Source organism: Staurois parvus, unplaced genomic scaffold (assembly GCF_062004578.1).
Source record: "Staurois parvus isolate SC_StPar_1 unplaced genomic scaffold, SC_StPar_1.0 ptg000153l, whole genome shotgun sequence".
NCBI classification, from domain to species: domain Eukaryota; kingdom Metazoa; phylum Chordata; class Amphibia; order Anura; family Ranidae; genus Staurois; species Staurois parvus.
Genome location: NW_028317949.1, coordinates 24,723,070 through 24,745,411, shown reverse-complemented (window position 1 = coordinate 24,745,411; position 22,342 = coordinate 24,723,070). Strand labels below are relative to the sequence as shown.

At 41.3% G+C, this 22,342-nt stretch overlaps 1 protein-coding gene across 2 annotated transcripts in view; it reads right to left on the bottom strand.

The window, feature by feature from the left end:
* LOC149463753 (cytochrome c oxidase subunit 4 isoform 1, mitochondrial-like) overlaps nt 1–22,105 on the bottom strand; it is a 93,274-nt gene extending 71,169 nt beyond the window's left edge. The window contains exon 1 of one of the 2 annotated variants that reach the window (XM_089674870.1): nt 22,032–22,105. The gene's annotated coding sequence lies outside the window, so the exon portion shown is untranslated. Of the gene's footprint in view, nt 1–2,473; nt 2,496–22,031 lie in introns of those variants that run through there. The other variant, XM_089674871.1, reaches the window with a different exon arrangement.
* Between the last annotated feature and the right edge of the window lie 237 nt (nt 22,106–22,342).

The window sequence follows — 22,342 nt, the reverse complement described above, 5'->3', positions numbered from 1 at the left end:
GAGCCTTAGGATACTCAAAAGAACTAATACAAATGCAACATAGGACAATGAAAACTAGTCTGCTCCTTCAGGGTATAACTACAATCTTGAGTTTAAATGAAGTTCAATGTAGCAACCCCTCAACAGGGTTAAAATCCTGAGTCAGGACACTGTAGTGAGCTCTCCCAAAGGTAGCAAGGACAGACTTTAAGATCCTTGAGGCTAGTATTCACTGTGCCCTGGGTACTTAAATGCCTCTTGTAGAACCAGCCAGTCTCTGTACTTGATGACTCCGGCCTTTATCCATTGCAAAGCTTCCCACACTGCTTTAGGGCACTCTGGATGGAGGTTCCCTAGCTGGAGCTGGAACCCCAAAAAAGGATTACATCTTTCTGTGGCTGACAGCCCAGGGGTGCCTTAGCCCTCCGACTGGGTCTTATTACCCCAGGAACAAGAGAGTGCTCTTCTAGGCCCCAGCCTATTTATACCCCAATTCAGCCTCCTGCTGGTCACTCACTCTCTTGACCATGAATATGCAAGCCAGGGTCTAACTCTCCTACCCACTATAACCCAGAATTCAGGATGCAGGGGAAAGCAGTTGAGCCTGCACCAGCAGAGCCCAGAACAGCCAAAAGCAATTGAACACTTCTCTCCACAGTGACCTTGACCATACTGAAGACCATTTCTACTTTTCTTGGTGATAGGTCCCCTAAAACAAGTGCAAACCGTAGGTGGAACAAAAGACATGTGACCGGTGTCTTTGCAAAAGCTTAAAGAAGAACTCAACTCAAATTGAAAATACTATTTAATTTTAATATTCAAAGCAAACTCCCCCATCCATCCATGTATCCATGTTTTATTTTGTTGAGAAATTGCTTTGAAATACACACCATTAGCAGCCCTAGCCACAGCCATCTTAAGCAAGGGTACATGATTTAGCATTTACCCTTAGCTAAGCATGCCCTTAGCTCAGGCATGCAGGAGGGCATGATTAGCTGAGAAAGTCCCTCCTCCCATCCCCAGATGATAGAAATAAAAAATTCTCATGAAGACCAATGAGATGTACGACATCATTGTGACCTAGGCCATAAACCACCAAGCAACTACAGAAATTAAAATAAAGTTCAAAACTGGTAAATATCATATAGCTTCCTATCTACAGTATTTACTAAGGCTAGCAGCATAAGGATCAAAAATAGTTAATGATGATAAAGTAAATATGAGCTTATAGTATGCAAGGTACCATATAGTAAGGCCCACTTATTGTGGACCTAAATTCAGATGCTAACATGTCTATGTTAATTATCTTGCTGCACTAGACACACAAAGAATAACAGAAGCATTGAAATACATACCTTTACTGGAGAAAACATTTCTAAATGTCTGGTTACATGATCTGTGCTGAAGAGCTGGATCTGTCAGTATAATCTCTATATAATGTATCACTACTCCCGTAGGAAGCAAGGGAATACTATCCAGGTTTCCCCACAATCTTTGCTCCACAGCCAGGCACACAGGCTAATTAACACTTTTCTCCATTGACCAGTCTAGGGGTGTTGTTTTTGTGTTTTCTTATATTTGGAGAACTTGGATAGGGTTGAGGGAATTAGGTGGGATACTCCAAAGACAAAAACTATGTACAATTGAGGACTTCCGGACAAGCTATGGTAAAGTCTGTGCTGGTAGCAAACAATAGACTTCAGCTTTAAAGTAGTAGTAATAGTTAACTGTATCTTTCTTTCTTAGAGCCATGAGAGCAGAGTCCCTTTAGGTAAAATATTATCTGGACAAAGTTTTTCAGGACACCAGCGGGAGTCTCCTTTAACTAGATCCATAGCTGACTCTCTAGTATCAGAGGGGTGGCAAAAGCACAAAGGTCCCCAAGAACTTTCAGAAGCGTCTGTACTCACTCAAGTCCCAAGGATGGTTGCCTCCTTCCAACTTCCAAGCGACACCTTACTCAGGTGATACCAGACTAGATCTTTAGCGGACAGCCCCCCTCATTTCCCCATTATTTTATCTGCATTTGCCCTCCCAATGTATATGTTAATAGGTCTGCTATGCCCCTGTCAAACATAAAAACTGCTGTGCTGTCTCTCCCAAAAACGACTTTAAATAATTAATTAAATAAATGAATGAATTCCCTATTACACAAAGGGTCCCAACAAATGTGCATGTGCAATAATGCCCCGTGGGCTGGCAATTATATCCCTCCTCCCCAGTGACTAAATCCTAAATAAACCAATAAGTGAAAACAAGGTGCTTAAACGACAATAGTGCTAAAAATAGCATAACTATATATATATATATTAAAGTCCCAATAATTGTGCAAAAATATAAAAGTTCCAAAAAAATCCCAAAGAAACCCCCATCCGCATCCGGTGTGAATATTAAGTGATACGGTAGTAAATCTTATCCATAGCAATTCTCTGTGCGTAGTGCTCCAATTAGTGCTCCCCCTCCAGAGCCCCACTCACCACAGATAATTGATCACCTGTAATGGTAGGTCAAATATCGCATAAGATGTTGCATCGCTCTCCTGCAAGAAAGTTGGCCGTCTGTGTGGTCTTGACACCTCTATACGCTGATGACAGACTCCATAGTGGAAACACCTCTAGATCAATCGTTTGCGACAAAACTCCTCCAGAACCTCCACAGTACTCCTCCACCACCGTAAAAACATCAAAGGGAAACTTCCATAGCGTAACACCGTATTTTTTAGGTAAAAAACATTTCAAATTGCACTTACATAAAAACCATGTGTATGGCACTTTAAATCCCACCAAAAACTGAGTCACTTTATCACATTATACACATCATTATTATTATTACTTCTGTCACCAGCACAGTATAGCTTTCTGTGCTGCCAATATTGATATCTGTCATTGTCTGCACCCATTCACATGTTTTTTGCATATGTTGTATTTACACTTGGATGACGGGCATATGTGTATTCATTATATATATATTATATATTTTTTCTAGTTTATTGTTCATGCACTAAGTAGCGCAGCACCAATTCACTTTTTATTTGATTTCACTATTTTGGAATATAGTTAGGTGTCTGCGGCAACTTTTGGGGGTTATTGCAGTTAGGGAGATAGCACAGGAGGACCATCCTTATACTATCCTCAGAACTAGATGACAAGAATTAGATGTGAAGCAAAGAGAATTCTCATTTGAAATTGAGCACTGTCCCTTTAAGAACACTATAGTGTCTTCCGTACTCGTTGGGGCCCAGGTGGTATGAAGTTGAGGTGTGAAATATAGTTCCTTGGGATGGTAATACAAAGATAGTAGTTGTGCACTGAAATTAAAATTCTTGGGCTGAAATTGAAAATTCAGGATGCATTTGCCTGAAACCCGAAAAAATATTGTGTATATATAATTGTATTATATTCAACTTATATTCAACTTTTTAATTAATATCATGAATTTAAATGAATACAAATTTATTTTCAGCACCTTTCGGCCAATAGGCTGCTTTCACACTGAGCAGTTTTTGCAGTACTTTTGCGTAAAAAAAAAAAAGGCACATGAAAAGCTCAAGAAAAATGAATCCCTTTAAATTTAGTGACTTCAGACTGGTCCATTGCACTTCCCGCTCTTAAAAATTCTGCTTTGTGAACACAAGTGAGAAATCCCCCTGCGCTCCACAGATACAACAAAATTTATTAATGGTGCCAGCTGCTTCCACCTCTTCCCTATACCACAGAAAAATTCGTAAAAAAAAATCAAAATGGTGAAGCGCTTCACCATTTTGATTTTTTTTTAAATTCTGCTTGCCACATTTTTGCTGCATATTTGATATTTTTATATTTATATGATTTTTTGAGCTGCTGTGTCTTTGGAAAGGGTGAGGGACTTTTTTAAATGCAAAATGTTGTGTTTTTGGTTCAGCAGACTTCAATGGAGACGCAGAAAAAGCATGTGATGCATTTTGCCGTGGTTTCAAGTGTTTGCTACGTTTTTGTTGCATCTCACCGTTTTTATGCACTAAACGCATCAAAATCACATAAAAAATATGCATGCAAAACCATGCGTGCAAAATTGCACTGCAAAATGTACAAAACAAAACTGCACTGGTGTGAACCAGGCCTGAAATGCATTGAAAATGCATCAAAAACGAATCAAAAAGCACCTGTTGCATTTTTTATGTGTTTTGCGTTTTTTTAATCTGCCCAGCAACAACCTTTAAAGTATTAAACATGGGGCAGACTTGAAGTAATGAACAGAAACAATTGTTATAAATATCTATAGGCAAAGACAGCTCCCTTTGTACATCTAAGGCAAAAATAAACAGTAATGGGAATCCTACTTTGTTGAAGAAGGTCAAACTGCTGTCTTGGTTGGCACTGCTGTATCCTGACCTGCAACTGAATGTCCTGCAGTCAGCTTGTACAATAAACTGCAATGTAGATGTATCTCAATGATGGCAGCTGGCAGAACTAGGCTGCAAACTGAAGCAACTGTATGTAATGTTCACAACTATGTATGGGTAGATAGCTGAGGAGGCAAACTGTCAGTATTCACTTGGTTAGTAGGTGCATGGGTCTTTCTCACCCGATCAAAGTGGTCCGGAAGATCGTAGCGATCCATCTTTCTCTGCAAATGGGGTCAATTCACCGACTCTGCAGCTCAGACTCGGTGTTCTCCTGCTGTCAGATTGGCCTGCTGGGCATTGTTGCAGACTGGGTGGTCATTAGACTCTTTCCGCTCTTCTTGTCTCTCCAACTTCGGCTCCGCAGTCTAGTTCAGCACTTCAGCCACCAGCACACCTCCTTCTTCTTCAGTCTCTCCCCACACTCACCTATCCAATCTCCAGGGCTTTGATATTTATATGCCCCCACCCACACACTACCCTTCCTGGGATATGTAGTCCCTGACCACCCTGCTCACTAGCTGAGTCCTGCTGTTCAGCATACAAATTCCAGAGGGCTGTTCTGTTCTTGTGAGTGACCCTGAATGGCAGGCCACCGCCATCTAATGTCCATTTTAATGAATTGCAAGCAATAACGTTTCAATGGGTTACACACCTGATCAGGTATTCTTTACAAAGTGAAACTTCACCACATTCACTAAGTTCCGGGGAATATGAGCACAACTGCACTTGCAGAGTGCTTGGTCTATTTGTCTTTGGTAAATCCACCCCTATGTGCCCTTATTTGGCAAGCTGGAAGCTGATAGAGAGACAACTGTGTTGATTTAAAACAATATAATAAGTACAGTGTATACAACAATGTGTAAACATAACACAGTGCCCGTCTTAGAAAGTCCATGTGATTTATACCATAGAACAAACACAAAATGTATTTGCCATATGTTTACCCAGATGAAGTCACATGATAGTGACGCAATGCGTAGGGCATGGCTGGAGGCAGATGCATATCGGAAGTGCGATCTGCAGGTTTCTCTATGTAATTTATTGGCGTTTTTAATATGTAAGTGCATTACTTTTAATAAAATTGATTTATTTGGACTACACTATTGGAGATCCCTCTGTTTCCTCTATATGAGTAAAGGGAATATGACACTAAGCGACTTTTATAGGGGATTTGCACCTTGTTTGGGCTAAGAGACTGGGAGGAAGTGAGGAGAGCCCCTTGTGGACAGAGAGTTTTGGAGGATCCATAGAGTGAAGGAACCTCAGTGAATAAACCTCTATAGGCGCATTCAAGTATATTGAAGGTGAGAGGTCTGTGAGCACTGAGGTGGCATGGTGTGAACCTAGGAGCACTAAGGGCCAGTTCACACGACCTGCGTTTCAGTTGCTTTTTTTCTGCATCCAAAATGCACAGAAAGTAGGTTATATGGTTGTCAATGTCATAGTTCACATCAGTGCTTGCAGTTGCAGTGCGTTCTAGTTGCAGAAAAAAAAGTAGAACATGCTGCATTTTTTCTGCACAGAACTGTACTGGAACGCAGTAAAATGCAACAAAAACGCAACGTAACACACCAAAATGCAATGGAACGCACATGTCCCTATTTAAATTGAAGAAAAAGAGAGGGGAAAAAATTAACTGGAATGCATAAAAAACACACTGGAACACATTAAAAATACGCATGCGGAAACACATCCGGAACACATCTGGACTGCGTTTCTATAGTGTGAACCGGCCCTAAGAGTGACAGTGACGGCTTCTAGGCGCACCCAAGAACTTTTAATGGAATTTTAAGTGACATTTGGAACATAAATGTTGCGTTTGTTCTATGGTATAAACCGTATAGCCTTGCTAAGACGGACACTGGGTTATGCTACCAGCTTTTACACATCGTTTTATAAACTGTATTATTTACATTTGTATTTTCGTTAAGTTGTGTTTCATTGCTCAGAGTTAGTGGGCACTTACCCATGATAGTAGTTTTTGCACATTTCATTTGTAGCAACGCAGAATTTATTAAATTGTTTTATTTCACGGTGAGCTTGTGGGAACAAAATGTTGATACTAGCAGCTGCCCACATCATATTATATCACACCATTTTATGTTTGTGATAGTGAAGGTAGCACAGGAGTAAAATTCCATTCGTTTCAAGTATGTTGATATACTAAAGGCAAATAGACTGTGCATTTTGCAAGTGTAGTTGCTCCAGAGTTTAGTAAATGAGGGGAAGCTCTGCTGATATCATCATCCAGTCATGTTCAGTGCATAATATTCATTTTATAGTGTTCCTTGCATATGATTGCTTATTCTTTGTAAAGTGAAGCTTAACCCTCATTTTACTAACCTGTGGAGCAATGCCACTTGCAGACTGAAACTGCACTTGGTGTGTAAAATCCTTAGCGTGTAAAAACTGAAAACCTTAGGAACATTAAGAGAAGAAATGGGCTCTTTCCCTATGGATTCATGGAGACATAAAAATATAGCAATCTTCCTATCCCATTACACTGTAAGCTCTCACCAGCAGTGGGTTCTGGACCCAACATGGGCAATTTTTTTTTTCATGGTGAATTGTGACTTAGACTCTCTTTTATCACCTCTTTGCAGTGATACACAAACACATTTACCAAAACATTGTAAAAAAGTACAATACTTGTCCAACACATGGAACTACCAGAAGATTACATACACATACTGTATGTAGCATTGAAATATGAATCAAAGTGTGAAGATTATTTTAAAATCTTCTTGTGAGCATCAGTTGGTCTTTTAGACACTGACCTGTTGGTCTTACAGTCATTATAAAGGCCAAGTGATTCTTACCTTAATGCATTCTGTGCATGAAGGTAGAAAAACTTTAATTTTCTGCTTCCCCCAGCTCCCCTAAGTACTTACCTGAGCCTGATCTGGATCCAGTGCTGCGCTCTCTCTCTCTCTCTCTCTCTCTCTCTCTCTCTCCACACAGGACACAGTGAGAGAAGAGGGAGCCATTGTCTTCTGCTGCTGTCAATCAAATCCAGTAACAAAGGAGCAGGGAACATGGCAAAGCTGCACTGTGTGTGTCAATAGACACACACGGTCTGACTCAGAATGTAGTCTATATGTCTGCCCCCATAGCAAGTGCTATGGGGGCACAGAAAAGGAGGAGCCAGGATTGCCGGAAGGGGACCCCAGAAGAGGGGGTTTGAGGCTGAACTGTACAAAACAATTATTCTCAGCAGGTATGTATAACATATTTGTTATTAAAATAAAAAAACACAAGCCTTTGTAATTCTCAAAATTGTTCCAAAGTGAAAGGAATAGAAAAAATCTGGTTATGTAATACACTATTTGTATTTGGAAGTCACTATTCTCTCCCAATGAGTAGTGTAAATTAAGGTTACCATTTGTACCAAATGGTACTCTGGCCACTGGCCACTGTAGTGGCATGCACGTGCTTTACAAATGGACAACTGCACGTGTGCAGGCTGCTCCAGCGGATTGATGCTTGTGCAATGTGACTTGAGTTGGAGCCTTCACGCTGCAATGTTTAGTCTACCTTGCAGCTCTTGGGATTGATGCTGGAAATGACTGAGTTAGAGAAAGGGGAGGGAGTGACATCGAACACCAGATATGGAGGAAACTAGACACAACCACCAAGCCAAAAGATGAATTATAATTATTACTTACTTATTCCTAAACTCAGTGCGTTACTTGATTCTGACCCTTAAAATCTGTGTATAATGTACGTTTACTTAATCCTGACTCCTAAAATTTGTGTGTCACTTACTCCTGCTTCCTGAATTCTGTGTGTTACTTAATCTTAACCCATGAACTGAGTGCATTACTTAATTCTGACGCCTGAACTCTTGGCGTTACCTAATCCAGATCCCTGAACTCTGTTTGTAATTTAATCCTGACCCCTAAACTCTATGCTTTATGTAATCTTGACCCCCTACATTCTGGGCATTACCTAATCCTGACCCCTACACTCTGAGCATTACCTAATCCTGACCCCCTACACTCTGGGCATTAGCTAATCCTTACCCCTAGACTTTGAGCATTACCTAATCCTGACCCCCTACACTCTGGGCATTAGCTAATCCTTACCCCCTACACTCTGAGCATTACCTAATCCTGACCCCCTACACTCTGAGCATTACCTAATCCTGACCCTCTACACTCTGAGCATTACCTATTCCTGACCCCCCTACACTCTGGGCATTACCTAATTCTGACCCCTACACTCTGAGCATTACCTAATGCTGACCCCTACACTCTGGGCATTACCTAATCCTGACCCCCTACACTCTGAGCATTACCTAATCCTGACCCCTACACTCTGAGCATTACATAATCCTGAGCCCTACACTCTGAGTATTATTAATCCTGACCCCCTACACTCTGAGCATTACCTAATCCTGACCCCTACACTCTGGGCATTACCTAATCCTGACCCCAACACTATGAGCATTACCTAATCCTGACCCCTACACTCTGGGCATTACCTAATCCTGACCTCCTACACTCTGAGCATTACCTAATCCTGACCCCTACACTCTGAGCATTACCTAATCCTGAGCCCTACACTCTGAGCATTACCAAATCCTGACCCCCTACACTCTGAGCATTACCTAATCCTGACCCCAACACTCTGAGCATTACTTAATCCTGACCCCCTACACTCTGGGCATTACCTAATCCTGACCCCTACACTCTGGGCATTACCTAATCCTGACCCCCTACACTCTGAGCATTACCTAATCCTGACCCCCTACACTCTGAGCATTACCTAATCCTGACCCCTTACACTCTGAGCATTACCTAATCCTGACCCCCTACACTCTGGGCATTACCTAATCCTGACCCCTACACTCTGAGCATTACCTAATCCTGACCCCCTACACTCTGAGCATTACCTAATCCTGACCCCCTACACTCTGAGCATTACCTAATCATGACCCCCTACACTCTGGGCATTACCTAATCCTGACCCCCTGCACTCTGGGCATTACCTAATCCTGACCCCTACACTCTGAGCATTACCTAATCCTGACCCCTACACTCTGAGCATTACCTAATCCTGACCCCCTACACTCTGAGCATTACCTAATCCTTACCCCTACACTCTGGGCATTACCTAATCCTTACCCCCTACACTATGGCCATTCCCTAATCCTTACCCCCTACACTCTGGGCATTACCTAATCCTGACCCCTACACTCTGAGCATTACCTAATCCTGACCCCTACACTCTGAGCATTAAGTAATCCTGACCCCCTACTCTCTGAGCATTACCTAATCCTGACCCCTACACTCTGAGCATTACCTAATCCTTACCCCTGCACTCTGGGCATTACCTAATCCTGACCCCCTACACTATGGGCATTACCTAATCCTGACCTTTACACTCTGGGCATTACCTAATCCTGACCCCCTACACTCTGGGCATTACCTAATCCTGACCCCCTACACTATGGCCATTACCTAATCCTGACCCCTACACTCTGGGCATTACCTAATCCTGACCCCTACACTCTGGGCATTACCTAATCCTGACCCCCTACACTCTGAGCATTACCTAATCCTGACCCCTACACTATGGCCATTACCTAATCCTGACCCCCTACACTCTGAGCATTACCTAATCCTGACCCCCTACACTATGGCCATTACCTAATCCTGACCCCTACATTCTGGGTGTTACACTCCCCTGACCCATAGAAGCATAGTCTCAGCTCCTTTTTAATTATACCCCTTTAAACCTTTCCCATTGTTACCACAATTTGCAGTGCATTATGGGTGATGATTCATTACCCTTTGCTTGGTGCCAAAGTTAATTTGTCTTTATACCTTGAATGTCTGCTTGCTTTTCCAAAAGTCTCTCACCAATTATTTCAGGGTATATTAAAATGGCAGAGTGATTCTGTGGGTGAGGCTACAAATGAGGGTGAGGTTCTGTGGGTGTGGTTAGTAAGGTGTACCTAAATTGCGTTATGAAAATCTGGTAGACTTAGTGTAAACAGGGGTATTCATTTTGATCAAATATTGATACTTTCAAGGTTATATATTGATAGGCAGTCAGTCTTTAAAGACAGACAAGTCTTTTAAAGACAAATGCTTGCATTAACTACTTGCCCTCCAGAGGATTTAACCCCCTTCCTGACAAGGCCATGTTTTGCGTTACAGCGCTGCGTTATTTTAACTAACAATTGCACGGTCATGCAGCGCTGTACATAAATTAAATTTGTGTCCTTTTTTCCCACAAATAGAGCTTTCTTTTAGTGGTATTTGATCACCTCTACATTTTTTTTTTGCGCTATAAACAAAAAAGACCAACAATTTTGGAAAAAAAATAGGTTTGACTTTTTGCTATAAAACATGCCCAATAAAAAAATTTAAAAAATCCAATTTTGTCATAAATTTAGGCTAAAATATATTCTGCTACATGTCTTTGCTAAAAGAAATACCAATACTTGTAAATTAATTGGTTTATGTGAAAATTATAGCATCTACAAATGGTGGTATATAAAATGGCATTTTTATTTATTTATTTTTATACTAGTAATGGCGGCAATCAGCGACTTATAGCGGAACTTCAGGACTGTGGTGGGCATTCTGACACTGCGTGTGAACTGACTAGCTGCCACTGACATCCCAATGACACTAACACAGTGATCAGTGCTAATAAAAAGCACTGACACTGTGCTAATGACACTGGGAAGGAAGGGGTTAACTTTTGGGCAATCAAAGGGTTAACTGTGTGCTGTTTTAAATTATGTGTTGTGTGTGTTTTACTAGGGCGGGTGTCGGCAACCCGCGGCTCCAGAGCCGCATGCGGCTCTTTTTCACCTTGGCTGCGGCTCCGGAGCACACTGCCCACCAGGTGACAGGCAATAGGGCAGCAATGGGCAAACTACGGCCCAGCAGACCTTTTAATCCGGCCCGCGGAGCTAGGCTCCCGCTAGGCTCCTCTCACAGTCCGCCCTGAAGACCGGTGTAGCATGAAAATCTGTCTCCTATGAGGATCTGTCCCCCTCGACGTATCTGCGCATGTGTCGGAGATCGCCGATCGGCTGCTAATGCCTGAAACTGGCACATGCGCAGATACGTCGAGGGGGACAGATCCTCATAGGAGACAGATTTTCATGCTACACCGGAACGGCGCGGGAACACAGCGAGAGGAACGTGCGGAGCAAAGGTAAGTGAATTGACACAGGGGGGACTTGGGGACTTAATATGGGGGATGAATATGGGGGATGAATTACTATAGGGGGGATGAATTACTATATGGGGGATGAATTACTATATGGGGGATGAATTACTATATGGGGGATGGATTACTATATGGGGGATGGATTACTATATGGGGGATGGATTACTATATGGGGGATGGATTACTATATGGGGGATGAATTACTATGGGGGATGTATTTTCAGTTTTAAAAATGTGGCTTTCAAAATAAATGTCAATCGTTTTGGCGAGATTTGGCTCAGTCGAAAAAAAAGGTTGCCCACCACTGACCTAAGGCTATGATTGTGATTATGACGATACACTGTGGCCCTGATTAACCCTTTGCTTACTGGGCCCTTAAACCCCCTTCATGACCAGAGCGCTTTTTGCAATATATGCAGTGTCGGATTTGTTTTAAATGTTGCAATGGTTTTGCGGCTCCCAGTCTTTTTTTCCCTCTCGGAAACGGGTCCAAGTGGCTCTTTATGTCTTAAAGGTTGCAGACCCCTGTACTAGGGAGACATACTGCTTTGTATTTCTCTGCTGTGCAGAGAAACACAAAGCAGCATGTCCTTGCTGGCAGGAGTGAGACCTGTGTTGATTACACACAATGGTCTCCCCCCTGTCAGCTTTCCCCGATGATCGCCGGGTGTGGGGGGGGAAATTCCATCCGGGACCTGGTGTTTGACATCCCTAGCTGCTAATGGCAGCGTGGGCAGGGAGGCGTGGGCAGGGTGGCGCATGCTCCCTACCTGGAAATGAAAATCACATATATATACGTGATTTTGTGCAGCCCTTCCGCCCTGTAGCAGTAGTTCTAGAGAGCGGTTAAAATTAAGCATCAGTAACGAGCTTGTAGTGTCATAGGTAAGAGAAGCACATCGCAAAATTTCTCAACAGAATTTACAAAGCAGATTTGGCAAAGAGTGCTCCAAGGAAATAAAAAATAGATGGTCAGCTATTTTTTGGTTGTAGATCATTTGCTGCCGGAGATGGTTTTAAATATATTAAATATAGGACTTTAGTAAATTAATGAATGGTTCTACATTAGTAGTGGTTCTTACAAGTGTTTTGGTGAAGAGGAAAAAAAACATAAGCACACAATGGTGCAAGTTTAGCCATTGCAATCCATGCAGTTGCTATGGGGCCTGGAACTATAGGGGGTCAATAATTATCTGTCCACACAATGTTTTAGGCAGGAAGCAATAGCATCAAATAATTTTAGAAACAAAGAATGAATACTGTATATAGAAATGCTATGAAAGCAATTCAAATTTTGTATAACCTGAGAAATTGCCTTTAAAATGGAGATCAGTGAGGGGCCCCAACACACATAGTTGTGGCTCTGCAGGTAGATATAAAAATAGTGGCCCCTAAGGGGGTGGTATTGATATCTGTTATGTTTTAAACTGACAACAGACTTGAAAGACAAGCCTTGTACTGTTGTCTATCACGCCCTTGAAACAAGTGTACTCTGTATAGTTAATGAGCTCCGGACAGCTATCAGTGTTGTATATTTTTAGGTCACGCTGTGCTGTTTTTGCTTTGTTCTCTGGAGAATGACATTGCTGAGCGTATACCTCTCATACACATACCCTAAGACCTGGTGAAATGTACTACATAAGCCAAGTAGAGTCTACTCTACCACTGCTATAATGTTAAAGACAAAATAAAACTCCCACAAAATTATATTTTCCTTTTTTTAAGGACTTAAAATGTTCTAGTAAAAGTCCATCTAACTTCCTGCCTTGGATCTATTTATCTGCACAAGTGCATTCTATACATTCTTCTCAGGCTGTGTAAAAGCTCAGTCTGTTTCCCCTACTTTGTGCTGTATGTTGATCATTAACCTGTAGCCAACATTCACAAAGCCATTCTATGACAGTTCTAAATGTATTCTATGGTAACGATGATAAAGATGATTGTCATAAATGTTTGTTATGAGAACAAAGTTCCTAAAGAGATAAAAGCTAAGCAGTCTGTGCACCTGGCTCGGTATGAAGCATAGTAAATAATAGGTCAAACATTATAGGTTGGCACTTAATCATATGGATGTTTTGTATAAGTATTATTTCACAGTTTAGTGATCAATCCAATTTGTGGTCATGAAAGTTTTTTCAGCATTTCAAAATGTATTTATTCTGTGGTTATCAGTGCTATATTTGGTCTAAGCTGTGGCCTAGGTCAGTGGTCTCCTAACTGCGGCCCGAGGGACAGAGGTGGCCGTTTGCTTGATTTTATCCGACCCTTGGGGCACTTTCATCCATGGATACCAACAGTGGGGCATAATTCCCTCCACTGACACCAATGAAGGTGCACAATTCCTCCAAATGACGCCAACAATGGGGCCCAATGCAACCAACGGTGGGCCAAAATTCTTCCAAATGACACCACTGATGGGGCACCATTCCTCTCACTGACATCAGGACCTTTTCTACTCCCAATGGCCAGTCTGGCCATCCTAAAGATTGAAGAACCTTAAACTGGCCCTTTGTTTAGAAAGTTTGGAGACCTCTGGCCTAGGTCATCAAGGCTGCCAGTGACACATCCACCCAATATCATATTGCATGTAGGATAGCTATCTCCATCTGCCCTTGTGCCTTGAATGACTATGACGTCTGATCCTGTTTGTGTGGATTATAACTAGCCAATCAGGGAGTGGAGGAAACAGACAACGACAATGGTGTTGACCAGGGGGGAAGGAGGTATAAATCCTGTTTTTGCTGAAGAAAAGTCATATATAAGGCAAAAGTCATGCAATGTTTATTAGGGTCCATTCAAACTTCGTTCCATTCATTTATGTCTTCACACAGCAGTGCAGTGTGTTGTGCTGATGCGCAGTGACATACGGCGCTTAGCCTTCCTGTGTGTTGCGGTAAAATGCAGCACGTCTACATTTTACCACAGCTCACTGCACCACACCTCCGGGCTTCTAAAGATCTATATGGTGTTCATCCAGTGCGGAAAAACCACACTGTGTAAACAAGACTATAAACATATTTTGCATATGTACAGTGCCTCGAAAAAGTATTCATACCCCTTGAAATTTTCCACATTTTGCCATGTTATAACCAAAAGCGTAAATGTGTTTTATTGGGGTTTTTTTGTGATAAGCCAACACAAAGTGGCACATAATTGTGACAAGGAAAGAAAATGATAAATGGTTTTCAACAGTTTTTACAAAAGAAATCTGAAAAATGTGAGGTGCATTTGTATTCAGCCCCCCTGAGTCAATACTTTGTAGAACCACCTTTCGCTGCAATTACAGCTGCAAGTCTTTTTGAGGATGTCTCTACCAGTTTTGCACATCTAGAGAGTGAAATTTTTCCCATTCTTCTTTGCAAAATAGCTCAAGCTCTGTCTGATTGGATGGAGAATGCCTGTGCACAGCAATTTTCAAGTCTTGCCACAGCTTCTCAATTGGATTAAGGTCTGGACTTTGAATGGGCCATTCTAACACATGAATATGCTTTGATCTAAACCATTCCATTGTAGCTCTGGCTGTATGTTTAGGGTTGTCCTGCTGGATGGTGAACCTCCTTACCAGTCTCAAGTCTTTTGCAGACTCTAACAGGTTTTCTTCTAAGATTGCCCTGTATTTGGCCCCATCCATCTTCCCATCAACTCTGACCAGCTTCCCTGTCCCTGCTGAAGAAAAGCATACCCACAACATGATGCTGCCACCACCATGTTTCACAGTGGGGATGGTGTGTTCAGGATGATGTGCAGTGTTAGTTTTCTGCCACACATAGCATTTTGTTTTTAGGCCAATAAATTCCATTTTGGTCTCATCTGACCAGAACACCTTCTTCCACATGTTTGCTGTGTCCCCATATAGCTTCTCGCAAACTGCAAATGGGACTTCTTATGGCTTTCTTTCATTAATGGCTTTCTTCTTGCCACTCTTCCATAAAGGCCAGATTTGTGGAGTGCACGACTAATAGTTGTCCTGTGGACAGATTCTCCCATCTAAGCTGTGAATCTCTGCAGCTCCTCCATAGTTACCATGGGCCTCTTGGCTGCTTCTCTGATTAATGCTCTCCTTGCCTGGCCTGTCAGTTTAGATGAATGGCCATGTCTTGGTAGGTTTGCAGTTGTGCCATACTCTTTACATTTTCGGATGATGGATTGACAGTGCTCTGTGAGATCTTCAAAGTATGGGATTTTTTTTATAACCTGCTTTAAACTACTCCACAACTTTATCCCTGACCTGTGTGGTGTGTTCCTTGGCCTTCATGATGCTGTTTGTTCACTAATATTCTCTAACAAACCTCTAGGGGCTTCACAGAACAGCTGTATTTATACTGATATTAAATTACACACAGGTGGAATCTATTTACTAATTAGATGACTTCTGAAGGCAATTGGTTCCACAAGATTTTAGTTAGGGGTATCAGAATAAAGGGGGCTGAATACAAATGTATGCCTCACTTTTCAGATATTTATTTGTTAAAAATTTTAAAAACCATTTATCATTTTCCTTCCACTTCACAATTATGTGCCACTTTGTGTTGGTCTATCACATAAAATCCCAATAAAATAAATTTATATTTTTGGTTGTAACATGACAAAATGTGGAAAATTTCAAGGGGTATGAATACTTTTTCAAGGCATCGTCTAACACATTTTTAAATACATCTTCTAACCTAAAGTGGTTGTGAAGGCTGAAGATTTTTTACCTTCATGCATTCTATGTATAAGATTATAAAAAGTCTGTGTGCTGCTCCCCCAGAGCCCCGCTCACCGGAGCCCGATCACGATCCAGCGATGCGCACGGGAGCCACTGGCTCCCACTACTGTAAATCACAGCCAATGAGCCAATGAGGAGAGAGTGGGGGGCAGGGCCGAGCCAGGGTTCTATGTGTCTTATGGATGCATAGAGTGGTGTTCAGGAGCGAGCACGCACCAGTGCCCCATGGCAAGTAGCTTGCTATTGAGGCACTGGTCAAGGGGGAGTAGCCAGGAGCACCAGTGGTGGACCCGAGAGGAAGAGGACTGGGACTGCTCTGTGCAAAACCATTGCACAGAGCAGGTAAGTATTAAAAGTTTGTTATTATAAAAAAAAATCACTTAAGCCCCACAGGTACAATGTATGTTGGAAGCAGCACCCGCAGCTGTCAGAATACATTGATCAGTGCCTGCAGACACTGATTGAGGAAAATTTTCAAACATTTGCCTTTGATGGAAGTCGATCAAATGAGCGGGGATGGCGACACACTGGTTGACATTTGTCTGGTCGTTCAATCAATGTATGGCCAACTTTACAGAGATGAGAAAGGAGAACAAAGCATGTAGCTTTGGACAAACGTGTGCCTTTTTTCACCACTTGCTTTCCTATAATCGCTTTTCAAAATAAAAATTGTTGGATGAAAGGCTTAGTGTAGAATAACACTTTTGGTGAGTATCCAGTACATGTTGTTACATAGAGATCTATATTTCAGACCAAAAAGAGAAACAACTGAGAAGATAGAAAGAAAAGAGAGATATGGCTTCAAAAGCAGAACAGTTTCTCCAAATAAAGAACAGTAGGAGTTATGTATTACTGCATCTGATATGCATAAACATTTTTTAAAAACATTCTTTTAGAAAATGAAATTATATATCTGTGATTATATCAGCCAGCTAACTGCTTTCTTTGGAAGTCACCAGGGAAGAAATTAGGATCCTCAAGGGAGTTCTGGTAATGTGAGAATATCCAGTGCTGGGGGGAGGGAACTGCTGTACAAGGACGCTGTCCTTCGTCCTGCATAGTCAAGGTGACTTTATTGTCTTTCTAGGTTCTCTTTCTCATTTTTCTTAGATCAGTATCTAATGTGGATATCATACATAAATGTAAACAATTTTAAAAATGTATTAAGGTTTTGGTTCTTTTAAATGTTTGTATGCAAAGTTTGGGGGGGGGGATTCTGTTTTATTGTTGTGTTTTCCTGTGATATGAAACCTTCCCAACAATGCAACAGGCACCAGTATAGGATCCTGACAGCGCCCTACTCTTTAAAAAAAAAATAATTAGAAAAAGTATAGGCTTGATTTACACTTAGAGAACTATTAGACTGGTTTAGCAATGTTTATTTGAACACATTAATGAGGGCTTCTATGCTTACAAGGCAGTGTTCCTTCAGTGCCACAGTTTGGCACACAGACCTCTCATCTTACTAAATACCTAACCTGATTACAACTGTTTGGAACAAGCAAGCAAGAAATAAATTGCTTTCTAAAGCATTTTAGTAAGAGATTATGCAAAAAAATATAGTGTGCCCTTCATAACCATACCTACATAACAGAATATAACTACCGCACTTTTTATTTTTAGAATAATATATAATTTTAACTACTTTATAAGCAAATCTTAGATGTTATGTTTTGGAGTGTTTAATTAAGCTTAAACCTATTTTTAAAATAGAAAGAGGAAGGGTTAGAACTTCTGTAATGTATTTATTTACTGTCTGTGCGTCTGCAGGTGGAGATATTACCTCCTGTTTGTCCTCTTGGTCAAAAAACGCATTAGAAAATCCAATATTTTTGAGTTGCACAGGAACAGGAGGTGAGGGGAAATCTTTCGGGAAACCTGTTCTGATCACAACGGATACAGCCTTCTTCCAATATGACATCCGTGCAGGTGTGGGTGCAAATGCATGACCCCAAATACAACCAGAGTGCAGGTAAACATGGCCCTCTCAGGGGACACAGATGCATACATCCTATGGGAGCAGGGGCGGACTGACCATTTGGAAACTCGGGCACTGCCCGCGGGCCCGGGGTCAGTAGGGGGCCCCATGAGATGCACCTGGTACCTTTTTCATAGGCTTTTTTGAGTTTGGGCAAGGACACAGGGGCCCCATGATCCCTTATTGCCCGGGGGCCCCATGAGTTGTCAGTCCGCCCCTGTATGGGAACAAGGCTTTTGAGAGGATATTCCCTCACTTTGAAGAAATGTCCTCTTATATCCTGATGTGTCAATCAATCTCAATGGGACGCAGAAGAAAAACTGACAGGGTCTTAGCCATTCCTTACCCTATCCAAATCTAAAAAATGTAGCTTCACATACTCTTTATTATTGTTTTGTTTACAGCCAGCTTGACAATGAATGGAGGGGCGGAGAGACCAATCACCCGCCCATCCTTCATTTGTAGATCCTGTTCCATTCATAGAAGCTGTAGCTTGCCTTCTATGAATGGAACAGCTGGAAAAAGCATACATGGTCAGGCTCTCTTGATGAAAGCTTGTCACAGCTCCATTGGAAGATGGATGTGGAAGGTTCAGGATGGAGGAAGAAAACTGCTAAAAGAAGCGGAATCAGCACAGGGGACACATCCTACTGACTGGAAGTTATGTCCCTTCTGGTGATTTTTCTTTTTTTAGTTTTGGCCATACTTAGGCTTTGACAAAGATCAGGAAAACATATAATAATACATACTAAAGTAACTCCATAAAATGTTAAATATTTTTAAATGATGCAAAGTTCACAACATTTATTGGAAGGAAGGAATGTATAATAGGAGTATAGTTTCTTATTCTTTTATACATGCCATTGCCACTATTTTTAAGGGAAATGTGCTAAGAGAAACCTGGAGGCTGCCATTGTTGGCTTCCTTTTCTGAAAATGCTAGCTGCCTGGTTGCAATGTTGATCCCTGACCTGCAACAAGCATGCAGATCAGGAGTTTTGACTTTAGCTTGGCCTTACCCAGGTTAACAGCTCAGAGTGCATTGAAGAAATAGAATCAATATTACAGCCAGACAACTACCATATTTATAAAGAGGTTAGCAATGGCAATGTCCATGTTTCTTTCAGTACAGGTTTTCCTTAATCATTGTATTTTTACCTCCAAAGGGGCAACAGGTTAAAACAGGTTTCATGCCATATTTGTATTGTATTGTAAAACTATGACTGAACTTCGATGTTAAGCTCCAGGCACTTATAAAAGATGACATTTGTACGTGCTATTATTGTGTCATGTAAATATTTTAGTAATGAGGAACTCTAGAGTATACTGCTGGAGGCAGCATGCTGTTTGCTTTATATTCAGAACTATTTTAACTTTCACACCTGTATGCAACAGAATCTTTTGTTATGTTTTCTGAACTGCAAAGAGTCCTCTAACTCCTCTGAACATCCTCTGCACACTATTTCTGCAGCAGGTTTCTTGGTGAATTTAGCCACTCCAAAACATAATCATAGCTTGGAGCTGTCCAGTCTAATCGTGCGGCCCTAGGCACTGGTCTGTAATTATTAGAAATATTATTATTATTAGAAATATTATTAGAAATACTGCCCTGAATACTCTAGTGCAGTGGTCTCCAAACTGTGGCTCGGGGGACGGATGCGGCCCTTTGCTTGCATTTATCCAGCCCTTGGGGCACTATTTAATTTACCAACACCAAAAATGGTGCACAGTTCCTGAAAATGACACCAACAATGGGGCACAGTTCCCGTCAATGACACCAACGATGGGGCACAGTTTCTCCCAATGACACCAACAATGGGGCCCAATGACACTAATGATGGGGTACATTTTCTACCAATGATGCCAATGATGGGGCACAATTCCTCCCAATGATACAATGATGGGGCACAGTTGCTCTCCATGACACCAACAATGGGGCCCAATGACTCTTATGATGGGGCACTATTCGTCCCAATGACATCAATGATGGGACATTGTTTACTCCAACTGATGCTGCAACATTTCTACCAATGATGGTGCACTGTTCCTATCGATGATGGGGCACTATTCCTACCAATTACACCAATGATGGAGCACTATTCCTCCCAATGACATCAGTGATGGGGCACAATTCCTCCCAATGATACAATGATGGGGCACAGTTGCTCTCCATGACACCAACAATGGGGCCCAATGACTCTTATGATGGGGCACTATTCCTCCCAATGACATCAACGATGGGACATTGTTTACTCCAACTGATGCTGTAACATTCCTACCAATGATGGTGCACTATTCCTATCAATGATGGGACACTATTCCTACCAATGACACCAATGATGGAGCACTATTCCTCCCAATTACATCAGTGATGGGGCACAATTCCTCCCGATCACACTAGTGATGGGACACTATTCCTACCAATGAGACCAATGATAAGGCACTATTCCTACCAATGACACCAACAATGGGATATTGTCTACTTCAACTGATGCTGCAACATTTTCTACTCCCGAATGCCACAGTTTTACCCCTCTAGTCTGAAGGACAGTAAACTGATCCTTTGTTTAAAAAGCTTGGAGATCCCTGCTCTAGTGTGAAGGTTTGGTAAAGGCTATACCTAAAACTGGTTTAGTTAGGGTACTGGATAAACAGAAGTCATTTCTTGAAGTACACAGGCACAGACACATAGAAGAGTTAGGCATTTAGGAAGCACATGAGATAAAAGTATACACAAAAGTAGTAATAGTTGTTGTAAATAATAGAGTACATAATACAGTATAATGTGGCCCCATACATTAAAATCTGCGCTGCTAATGGGTAACTGTAGGCAAATTTCTAACTGATCATTAGTCTTCATCATTAACCACATCAGAAGATTGTGTTACTGGGCATCAGGACTGCATCTGTCACATTGTGTTACATATGTTTCAAAGTCACCTGACTTGTGTACATGAGTCATGTATGGGAGGTTGAGTATGGAAATAGGTCTCATTATTGCTGTGCACTGTGTCACGTAGCCCTACTTCCTTATTTCAACCAGGGAGGACAGTAGAACAATACTTATCACAGTCACTGTAGCAATATATGGACTAGCCCATCTGTATCTTTTGTGATCTCTAGCAAATATTCTGCAAGTGAGCTAACATGGGCACTGTTTAAGAAAGACAGTAAAACCTCCTAAAAAATGATGTGATAAAGTTTATCACTGCTGCAGGATTTTCTGAATTCCACTTAAAAAGGCAAAAAATAACTAGCATGTTCAAAAATGACCAATATTAAAATCAGTGATATACAAGGCATAATATTGCAAATCAAACCATATGAAATGTATATAAACACTAATAGTTGTATTGCCTTAAAGCCACTTAAATATCATCTGACTATAAAAAAAATACAAAGTAAGTTTAAAGCTAAAGCCCTAGCTCACAACGCTTGCAGGCTGTTCTGTTCTGAGCAGGTGTTTTCAGCGGTACTGTCTAAGCTTTGACTTTGATGCACTACAGTGCCCTTGCCTAATGAACCTAGAAATCTAGCAATTTAAACATCACAGATTAAAACAAAGCAACCTGTAACCTGCTATACAGTAACACAAAAAATGTTATGTACATGCCAACATGTTTATAAAAAATGTAAACATTTTACTGGAAATTAGACATTTGCTGAATTTATAAATAGTGTTTTTTTACAGTGTTTTTGGAATTGTGTGTAACTCTTTTTCCAAACTATAGCTTTGATCATGTAAAGCTTTTTAAGCAGCATTATGTTTCGAGAGGAAGGATTACATCTTACCTTTGTATTGTGAACGTGCCTCAGTCAGTGCTCCGTATGGTGCTCTAACCATGCAAGCCCTATATATATAGTAGCTCAAACAGAAAGTAGGTGTTGTTGGCTCAAGGCCAGCTCAGTCTCCGCATTAGGAAGTCATTCAAAGACATGAAGCTGAACATGCAGGATGTAATACTCTGAATGGTCCAGAGTGCTGTCTATTGAATTACCAATAATTTAAAAAGATACTTCCCATTTTCTTTATTAAATTAGAAGAAGAACATCACTTCTGTTGCTATGTCATTCCTACACAGCTCATGGATTGAAAACAGTAT